Raw genomic sequence first — 11266 nt, forward strand, 5'->3', positions numbered from 1 at the left:
GGTGCTGATACAAGGTTTTCCTTCAGCTTTTGGAATGAAGTTTCACACTCCTCAGTCCAATCAAAACTGACTAACAAATGATACAGAGGTTGTGCAATGACTGCATACATATATATGAATCTTTGATAATATCCGCAGTGTCCCATGAAGGATTGCACTTGTTTCGCATTAGTAGTCCTGGGCAGGTCTACTATGACTTTGATTTTGTCTAGGTTAGTGGTTATGCCATTTCTTGAGACAATATGTCCTAAGATGCGGCCTTGCCTGACCATAAAAATGCACTTTTCCGGGTTAAGACAGATTCGATATGTTCTGCATTTCTCAAATACCTTTTGTAAATGGTCAATATGTTCTTCTCGTAGAAGAGAGTGTACACAAAGATCATCCATATATATTTCTAAGAATATTCTCAGATATTCTTTGAACGCATGAGTCATTAGCCTCTGAAATGTAGCTGGGGCATTAGTTAAGCCAAAAGGCATAACTCTATATGCATATATTCCCCATTCTGTGGCAAACGCAGTTTGTTGTTGATCCTCTATCGCAATTGCCAGTTGGTTATACCCTAAAAATGTTGGAATTAGGGTTGCAGAGAAACACACACAGCTTGGAGAAGACGAAGGAAGCTCAAAGCACACAATAGAGAGTGTGTTACTTAGTGTGCAATGGAAAGATAGATAGCCCTAGAGTGATGGGCGTATATACAATGCTCGGGGGGAAAAACCTCCTAAAGAAGGAAAAAATGCCCCGGTGGTCCTAGTGTGTTCACACACATCACTACCACATGTATATGGTAACAAATCCCCCCTGGAGTGATGCGGTGAACGAGAGCTGGCACATGAGTAAAGGGAAGTGCCATGCCCTGAGGACATGATCAGTCCACAAAGGGGAGTAAGCCCAAAGCTTTGCGGAAAGCTTCAAGCTTCTCACGAGACAATGCCTTTGTGAAAAGATCTGCAAGGTTGTCCTGTGTTGGCACATAAGCCAAGCTGATCTCTCCTGCTGAGAGCCTCTCCCTGACATAGTGGTAATGCACCTCAATGTGCTTTGTGCGAGCATGAAAAACTGGGTTCCTCGCAACTGCCAATGCGCTCTAACTGTCAGTGTAGATAGTGTTGGCAGTGTCCTGTCCAACACCCAAATCAGCCATAAGGCGTCTGAGCCATACACACTCAACCGTAGCTATGAAGACTGCCCTGTACTCAGCCTCACAACTCGAAGTGGCCACAATAGGTTGCTTCTTGCTCAACCATGATATACATGAACTGCCAAGCATGAAACAAAAACCACTTGTGGACACTCGCGTGTCAAAACAACCAGCCCAATCTGAGTCCGAAAAAGCATGTAAGTCTGGCGGCAATGATCCCCCTTGGGATAAAACAAGCCAAGATGTAAAGTGCCACTAAGGTAGCGGAAAATTCTCTTGACAGCCTGCCAATGCTTAGACCCTGGGCTATGCATAAATCTGTTGACTTGTGAGACTGCAAACTGAATATCCGGCCTCATGTTGCATACATAAATGAGGCAGCCAATAGCAATTTGGTAAAGAGTGACATCAGCAGAATCGCCAGCATCATGTAGACTCAACTTCAAACCTGTTTCCATGGGAGTGGCAATAGGTTTGCAATCCTCAAGTCCAAACTTACATAGCAATGTCTCTATGTAACTTTTCTGACACGAGGCAATACCACCATCACACTGCTTAAACTGTATGCCCAAATAATGATGCAACAGCCCCAAATCTTTCATCTTGAAAGTAGCATTCAAATCACCCTTAAATTCAGCAATATGTCTCTCATTTGGTCTAGTGATCAGCAAATCATCAACATAAAGAACAAGGATGAGAAATACATCACCCTCACGCTTTACATACAATGTGCTTTCTGTTGGACTGTTACGAAAGCCTTGTTTGACCAAATGAGTGTCAGCTTTCTCATACCAACCACGAGGAGATTGCTTCAACCCATACAAAGCCTTGTTACATTTTCACACTTTGTCCTCTTGTCCTTTTATGACAAAACCACAAGGCTGCGTTACATAAACTTCCTCAAATATGTCACCATTCAAGAAAGCAGTAACAATGTCTGATTGATGTACATCCCAACCAAAATGAGCTGCCAATGCACATAGAAAATCACAGTAGTCATACGACAAGTGGGAGCAAAAGTATCTTCATAATCTATGCCTTTTTGCTGTGCATAACCCTTTGCAACAAGTCGAGCCTTATGGCGATCAATCTCACCATCCGGCTTGCGTTTCAACTTGTAAACCCACTTCGTACCAATGGCCTTTTTTCCAGGAGGCAAATCACATAAAGTCCATGTGTCATTTTCTATAAGTGCATCATATTCTGATTGCATGGCAGCCATCCAATTTTTTGAATTCTGTGCTTCATCAAAAGACAGAGGCTCCTCAACATCATGTAAACTAGACACAGCCAAAGCATAACAATATGATGCATAAGATGCATGGCGAGAGCCTGAACGAGTACGACTAGACAAAGGTGCATCCAATTTACTGTCACGCAAAGTGTGCACCAGCCATTTTGGCATACCTCTAGTCTGCTCATTTTCAGCCCTTTCCTTATCAAGTACATCATGTACATCTGCATCAGTAATAGGCTGATCTAAAACATTTTCAGAAACCCCCATAGGCTGTACATTTGCCTCATTGGAAATTACATTCGTATTTCCACTAGTGAAAAGAGGCAAAAAAGTGTCATAAATGTCCTGTGAGCTTACATTATTGTCTCTAGTACATGATAGCAAGGGCTGAACAGAATCTTCCACAAACACTACATCCCGAGAAACCAGAATACGTTTTGTTTGCGGATGATACAACCTGTAACCTTTGCTTTCAGCACTATAACCAACAAAAATACATTTGACAGTCTTATCATCCAATTTTCTACGCTGCACTTGTGGCACCAAAGCATATGCCAAATAGCCAAAAACACGCATGTGCTCAATAGAAGGTTTTCTATCATGCCATGCTTCATATGGAGTAATAGACTGCAAAGCTTTCGTAGGACACCTGTTAAGTACATAAGTGGCACACATAATGGCCTCAAGCCAAAAAGAATGCGGCAAAGCTTGACTTTTGACCATACATCGTGCCATTTCCGTCAGTGACCTGTTTTTCCTCTCAGCAACACCATTTTGCTGAGGTGTATAAGGCAGTGTACATTGGTGTTTTATCCCACGACTAGCCAGAAATGCATTAAATTCATGAGACATGTACTCCCCCCCTCAATCGGAACGGAGGGTGCCCATAGTACATTTCGAGACATTTTCAGCCATAGCCAGAAATTGTTTGAAGCACATAAAAACTTCGGACTTCACTTTAAGCGGAAATACCCATGCATGCCTGGAGTAATCATCAATGAAAGTCACAAAGTACAGGTAATTGCCCAAGGACGGAGTTTGCATGGGCCCACAAACATCACTATGCACAAGCTGCAACCTGCATGTGGCCCGAACTGAACCATCCTTTGGAAATTTAGAACGCTGCATCTTACCCAAAATACAGCCTTCACAAACATGTTTGACAGGTGCTTGAAGAGGTGGCAAAGAAGCAACCATATCAGATTTTTGCAAACGCAACAAACTGGCAAAATTCAGATGACCAAAACGTGCATGCCAAAGTTTTGCATCTGAAATAGCCCTTGAATCTGCAACAGCATTTGCAAAGTTTTGTCCACACTTGTCATACAAAGTGATCTTATACAGCCCACGGCACAAAATCCTAGATGCAACAATTTCATCACCAAAACTGAGATCATGAACTGTACATCTGTCATCCACAAATTTGACTACAAGTCCAAGTCTAGCAAGTGCGGATACAGACAAGAGATTCTTCTTGATCCCAGGTACATAAAGTGCATCAACAAGTGTGAAGGAACTGCCATTAGCAGCAGTGAGCACAATCTTTCCAACTCCCTGAACTGGATAAGAGGCGTTGTTGGCACAAGTGACTGAATTCCCATGAGGGACAGACTCCAGAGAGGTAAACAATTCACGATGTGAGGTAATGTGCTTTGTAGCACCACTGTCGAAATACCACACATGTGAATCTGCAGCAACGACTGACAAGCATGCATCATGGATAGCAGGATTGTAAGTGGACTCTGCGCTAAAAGCCCATTCTGCATCAACATCAGCAACACAGTCTCCTTTCACAGAAGAATCAACAATGGCTGCATTTGTAGTGGAACCAGCATTTGCAGTGGAACCACCCTCTTTCTTCTTAGCCTCTTTGGCCTTCAACTTAGGACACGACTTGATCAACTGATCATTGGCTTTACAATAATGGAAACGCATCTTCTTTTTGCCCTTATCACCAGAATTGCCAAACGAAGTACTGCCAGCAGAAGCATTAGGAACATAATTTTTGCCACTCGCAGCAAAACCATAAGAAGTGGCTGCATTGATGTTACCACCCTTTCTTTGAGAAGCAATAAAAGCCTGTTCAACTGCACGCTGCCTAGTCCTGTTTTTTCTGGAAAGTGACTCTTGCAACAGCAATGTGCATAATGCATCAAACTTGACAACTTCAAGATTTCCTTGGGTCATCAGTCTCCAAGTACTAGCAAAAGTCTGGTAGGAATCTGGTAAGGCATCAAGAACAGTCTGCAGAAGGGAACTGTCTGAAATGACTTCACCTGCAGAAATAAGATGCTCATTGATATCCTTGACACTAGCAAGGAAAGTGTCCATATCATCTTCCTCATGCATAATCTTCGACTCCAACTCTTTACGCAGCAAAGCAATTTTAGCCTCATTGCGGCTTGCATAAAGACCTGCTAAAATATCCCAAGCCTGTTTTGCAGATTTTGCTGAACGGATGTGAGGAACAATGGTGCGCTTCACAGACAACGCAATCAATGCATGAGCCTGCGCATCCTTAACATCCCAACGAGCTTGTTCTGCCGTAGGCAAAACAACTCTAACAGCTGCAATCCTTGCAGCAAGACCTGCAACATCCTCAACATTGCCTACATCCTCAGAACCAGGACGTACATCAATGCCCTGCACAATGTTCTAGACACCCTTTGACACAAGAACATGTTGCATCATGTAAGCCCACATAGGGTAGTTGTCCCCATCCAACCTATCCTCAGCAGCAAACATTTTAAACACATCTGTGTTGTTGTTGGCAGCCATGGTAAATGGTGCACCTAATGTGAAAACTGCCCGAAAATAGGAGAAACGGAGCGGAAACAACCTATGCTATATAGCACAAACCGTAGAAGACTATAAGGCGCCTGTTATGTAGAAAACGGCACTGACAGAAATTCTACACAAAATGACGAAATAGCCTATGCAGTACTGCCTGTAGTGGAAACGGAGGCCGAAATGAGCCCAAATCAAAATTCTGAGCAGACCAATGCTCTTCGAGCTCTCCCAAAATATTTATCGACCTGCGAACGCTCGCCAAAGCTCACTGAAATCGGAGAAAGTGAGCAAGCGTGTGGTGGAGCAGCTGGCGACTAAGCCCCGGAGGACGTGACCTACTCTGATACCAATTTTTGGAATTAGGGTTGCAGAGAAACACACACAGCTTGGAGAAGACGAAGGAAGCTCAAAGCACACAATAGAGAGTGTGTTACTTAGTGTGCAATGGAAAGATAGATAGCCCTAGAGTGATGGACGTATATACAATGCTCGGGGGGAAAAAACTCCTAAAGAGGGAAAAAAATGCCCCGGCGGTCCTAGTGTGTTCACACACATCACTACCACATGTATATGGTAACAAAAAATCTATCAAAAAAGGAATAAGCCCGTTTCCTAGGCACCCTCTCAAGTACATGTTCTGTGATTGGCAAGGGATAATTATCCCTTATGGTGGCTGCATTTACTTTTTTGAGGTTCACACACACTCGCAGCTTTTCGTTCTTTTTGGGGACAACCACAATGGGTGACACCCAATCTGTATGCTCGATTTCATAGATGAATTTAGCATCCATCAGCTTGTCAATCTCCTCTTTGATTCGTTTAGCAACTGTGTCATTATATGTATAAGGACGTTGTTTGCTAGGTTTGGCATCTGATTTCAAAGGAATTGTATGTTGACATATCGATGGATCAACTCCTTTGAGGTCTTTGTAGGACCACGCAAACACATCTTTATACTTCTTGAGAAGTTGTGTTAGCAGTTCTTCTTCTTTAGGCTCTAAATCAGTTTTTGCGATATAGACCGGCTAAGGCTTTTCACCTGGTTCCGCGAGGTCTATACATTTTGCATTTTCCGGCCCATCGTATGATTCTTGGTTTATTCTTTTCCTGACTGGTGGTGTCATTATGACTTTTCTATCCTGGATGGTGAATTTCCGATAGTGGGATGATACATTTATGTTTCCTTTTTCTGACTCCTCCTTACCATCACTTTTTTCCTCAGTCGTCCATACCTCTCGTAATGACCGTTTTAGTGCTTGGTATTTCTTTTTTCGCTCCAATTTGGTCCACTCTAGGTATTTCGTTTTTTCCTGTTTTTATTTTTGAGATTTTCTTGATTTTGTTTCTGTTTTATCTTTCCGTCCTTCTTTTATTTCCTCTTGCGTCCGTTCCCTTCGCACTTTGGAGAATCTGCCTGATATTTGGTCTTTTACACAATCCTCTGCTTTGACAAGCATTAGATAGTGAGTTTTATCTTTTATCCTGGGCATCAGGTTCTCTCTCATTTTGTTTTCTGCTCGTTTTTTTCTATATCGTTCCTGGCGTCTAGGGTACTGATTAGCAAAATCATAAAACTTAATATCCGTTGTTTTCTCCCCATGCTCGCTTGAGCTGTCTGAACACTCGTTATCTGCATCGTTATTTAACTCCAAATGCTCAGAGGAGTTATAAAACTCTTCTTGTTCTGGTGTGTTAGAAGCTGGATACACCGTATGCAAAATGACTGCTCGACGGATTATTATTTTTTGTAATTATTTATTTATTAAGAAAACCCGACATTTCACCGTGTAAATATTGGGGCTTACAGAAGTTTCCAGATTGTATCCCAGTTTTGACATTTAGATTGAGTAGATGGTTAAATTAGAACATTAAGGTTTGAAAATTGTAAGGTATTTATACCACTTTTTTACCTTAATGAAAAACCTTTTGTCAAGTTTAAAAAAGTCTGTGAGAGAGCGTGTTGTATACGAGAGAGAGTGAGAGCTTCATCTTGATGCTACGCGAGCACCGGTGGTTGGAATCGAGTGCGGAGAAGTGCAGCGTGTTACCCCCGACGAGAGCTACGCGGCGATACCTACATTGCGTGCGTACAGTCTGGTTTTGCGAGCTCCTTCTACGAGCTTCTTCTGGTCATTCGATGAGCATACGTTGTCCGATTTTGCATTGCAGCATATCCACACGTTCGCATTGAGAAGAGCTATCCATTAGGCACTTTAGATTTCGAAAACGATGACCTGTAAATTTCGGCCAAACATTCTATGCGATTCTGCACTAGGTGTTTTGGGCTGGGGTTTTGGTTCATAGTCCTTAGGGAGAGCGACCTATTGGTGTTAGTACGGTCTCCTTCAAGTTCTATGGTATTTCGAGATTGTTTGATGGGTGTTCAGCTCTAGAAAGCGTTGTAGGAAGTTTCCTCTTATGCACTCTTGAAGGCTGTGACTTAGACATTGGGTAGAGACCTCTGTAGGAATTAGTTAGGAGTCGGCCGAGTGTAGGTTGACACCCTATGCTTGCTTCCATGCGCCTACGGATCGAGCTTCGTTCTTAGCTGACAAATCTTGTTAGGTGAGTTCTCGCTGTGCTGATGTCCGTCGCGGCCTATCCGTCCAACATGGTGGTTCTACAATCCCATCTCCTCCTGGTATAAGGCTTACCATGTAATAGGGTAGCACATCATAGCCATCCTTATCGCAAAATTTTGTCGTTGGGCTATCTGTAATGGTACAGATATCCAATGTTGCTAGTATGTGTTCCCATTCCAGAGGTTCTAAGGCATCTTCAGAAAAAGGTTCCGGAATATAATCCTTGTCCTCAATAGCTCTTTCTAAGACGCATTCCTCTATTTTTAAGCTCCCACAATGTGAAGCTCTGCACATCCATAGCTCTTTTTGTTGCCCTAACCATGTTGGGAGATCTGACCCTGCCAATGAAGCTGAATCAAACTCTTCCACTGGTGTCTGGTTCACATCTTTGTAACTATGGTCTTTTAGGTGTATTTTGGTTAAAGTCTCTCCATGTTTGAGGTATATATGGTTGTAACCCCAATCCTGGACCATCTTTAATTGGAATGGTCTTCCCAATATGATCTCCTAATTGTTCTTTTTGTCGAAATCGACTATTGCAAATGTGTGCTCATACTCGATTGCGCAAGAGGTGACAATTACTTTTTCTAAAAGTCCTAGAGGCTTTTCCATGAACCCATCTGCCAATTAGGACATGGAGATCCAATGATGAGGTTTGTAGACCATCGTAGAATTAGACCTTCTCAAGTGCAAAAATGGATAAACAAGAAATACACGGGAAACAGAGATCCAAGAGATCATGTAGCAGCCTTTGTGCGTGTAATTAGAGCTGAAGAGGTGTTAGACTTCCCTACCCAATTTGCAGGGTTTGGACTGACCCTAGAAGATGATGCTACTGCCTGGTTTGACTCTGTGGAGCGGAGAGACTTTGAGTCTATGGAGGAAGTGTTTGACAAGTTTATCGATGAATTCTCACAAAGGGGGATAGCTCATAATGTAGTCTCACAAATCCATAAATTCAAACAGAAAGACGGAGAATCTGTGCGAAAGGCAGCCCTAAGTCTAAAAAGATATGTTAAGTTCTGCCCTGTGGAGAACTGCCAACTCAGTCCATACTGATGCTTATATTTATCCAAGGACTAAGGAATGCGGATCTCTAGAAGGACTTACATATCAAGAGGATCACGACGTTGAATGAGTTAACCAAGGAAGCTCTTTACCTTGTAGACAATTGTGCGGTCTACAAAGAGGATGAGTTCAAGGATCTTGACAACGATTCATCCTCACAACAAAGTGGAAGCAAGTCTTCTAAGACAACAGCGAAAGGAGAAGTAGCTGTAAACCAGGAGCAGCTTGTAGAGGAAGTGCTAAAAAATATTAACTTGTACGCCAAACCCCAGGCTAAACAACCAAAGTGGTGTGCTATTGAACAAAAATGGACAAACCATGGGACGGAGGAATGTTATTATAACAAGGGATATGTGAGAGAGAGACCTTATGCTCCCCAAGCTCAGGTAGCTTCTCCTCAAGTTCCACCGATGCCTAGGTATCAAGCAGACAACCTACCAGGACCTGTAGGTGTAGAAAGACCACAACCGGTGTTGGGACAACAACCACCCCTACCAGGATTATGACCAATCGGCATAAGATACACACCCACAGTAACCGAATCAGAAGAGAAGGCTTTAGTGCCTATGCATGCATATTATGAAGATCTCAATGGATATGATGCAAATCCTGCGTATTATCCACCGGAAGAACCTTCGACACCAGAACCATGGAGCATGATAGGAGGTGCAGGACCACCAACAGCTGCACAGGCAGTGGAGAAGGAAGATATAGTTTGGATGAACAAACATTGTTGTTCATAGCCAACGGAGGCATGGGCGGACAGAGACATGCATACCAACAAAGAGGAGCTCAAGTAGCACCTCAACAGCCTAAAGGACCCTGCTACAAGTGTGGCGGACACCATTGGCTAAGAGACTGTTCTCATGATGAAATCATTAGAGTCAATGCATATTGCACCGAGTGCGGAGTTACTCATTTGATTCCTGATTGCCCTAAGGACCCGAGCAAAGGAGCAAAAACTACCTTGAACATGCTGGAAGCAAGGCCTTCCAGTGGAGGGTCAGAAAATGAGACAATCATACCTATTCACGCAGTGACGCGAGCCCAAGCCCAAATAAACAACGAACCCATAATTGAAGAGCCAAAAACAAATGCCCCAAGTTCAGAAACGAAAAACCCAAGAAGCACGTGGAAAGCTAGAAAGGCACGTATGAAAGCCAGGAAAGAACGAGAGCAAACGGCTCTATCCGAGGAGTTAAAACACACAAAGGATAGATTAGAGAGGTTAGAGAATCTAGCTAGCCTAAGCTCACACACTGGGGCAACCATAGCACCCAAGGAACTAGCAGAACCCAAAAGTGCAAGATCAGGAGGATCAGTACTGGCAGACAAGGTAAATGAGCAGTTAGATGCACTTCTAAAAGCTTACGAAGCCAGACTTAAAAAGAACCAAAGCCAAGAGCAAAGATGGATGACTTATCCTTATGCCAAAATAGAAAAACAGAGGTTGGAAATGTGTAGAAAGGTGATTGAAACAACTCAATCTTTGATAGAAAACCCGCTTGGTAAACCTTCAAATGGGCATGAAGTACCAGCTCCAACCCCTCTCAAATCAACTTTAGAGGAACAAGTAGAAATGAAGGAAGGACTCACAAATGCCTATGAGTCTAGGAGAGAGCCTATCATAGTGTCAAATACAACAGATAAGGCAAGTGACGGATTCCATCCTAAAACATTGGCAGAAATGGGTAAAGATTGTAACGGTATAGATGATCTGTGGAAGCAAATCCATGAGGCCAATGAAGCTAACAGGGTGAGTTACCACATGAATAGCATGAGAAAAGAGAAAAATGAGATCTTACCTCCTATTGCAAAATTTGAGGCAAGATCACAAATGAACTTTGATATACATTCACAAGGGAGAGACCAAGGATCAATTAGTTCGGGGCACAGCCAACCAGACTCGCTGAAAACTTTACCCTCTTACCTAGGAGAGTATGAAGCCAAGTCGGAGGTGAGAGCAACTCCATCTCAAAGACTTTCTTCTAACAAAGTGATGGATTCACAAGGGTTGATTGAGTTATTGTCCACCCGGGTGGCATGCACAATCACATTAGCTGAACTCCTAAGGCTACGACCAAACATGTGGACCACAGTAGGCAAATGCCTAGAAAAATTTGGAGTAAAAGACCCCACCTTGAAGCTTAAGGAAGGGATTAGAGAATTGGACAAGCCTCAACTAAATACTAGGCCAGTACCTTTAAACAAAGTTGGAGAGTATTGCAAGGGAGAAGATGGAAACACCACACTACCAGTAGAATTCCAAGGAGTAGTTTCCAAAGCCATTCTTGACAGTGGAGCAGGGGTTGCTATAGCCACCAAGGAAATCTGGAAAAAATGGGGAAAACCAGCTTTGAGAGCTACCAGAATGAAATTGCAATTGGCAGATGGGTTCATGGAGAAGCCTCTAGGACTCTTAGAAAAAGTGATTGTCACTTC

This window comes from Adiantum capillus-veneris, chromosome 6 (genome assembly GCF_014529385.1).
Source record: "Adiantum capillus-veneris isolate H3 chromosome 6, ASM1452938v2, whole genome shotgun sequence".
NCBI lineage: Eukaryota > Viridiplantae > Streptophyta > Polypodiopsida > Polypodiales > Pteridaceae > Adiantum > Adiantum capillus-veneris.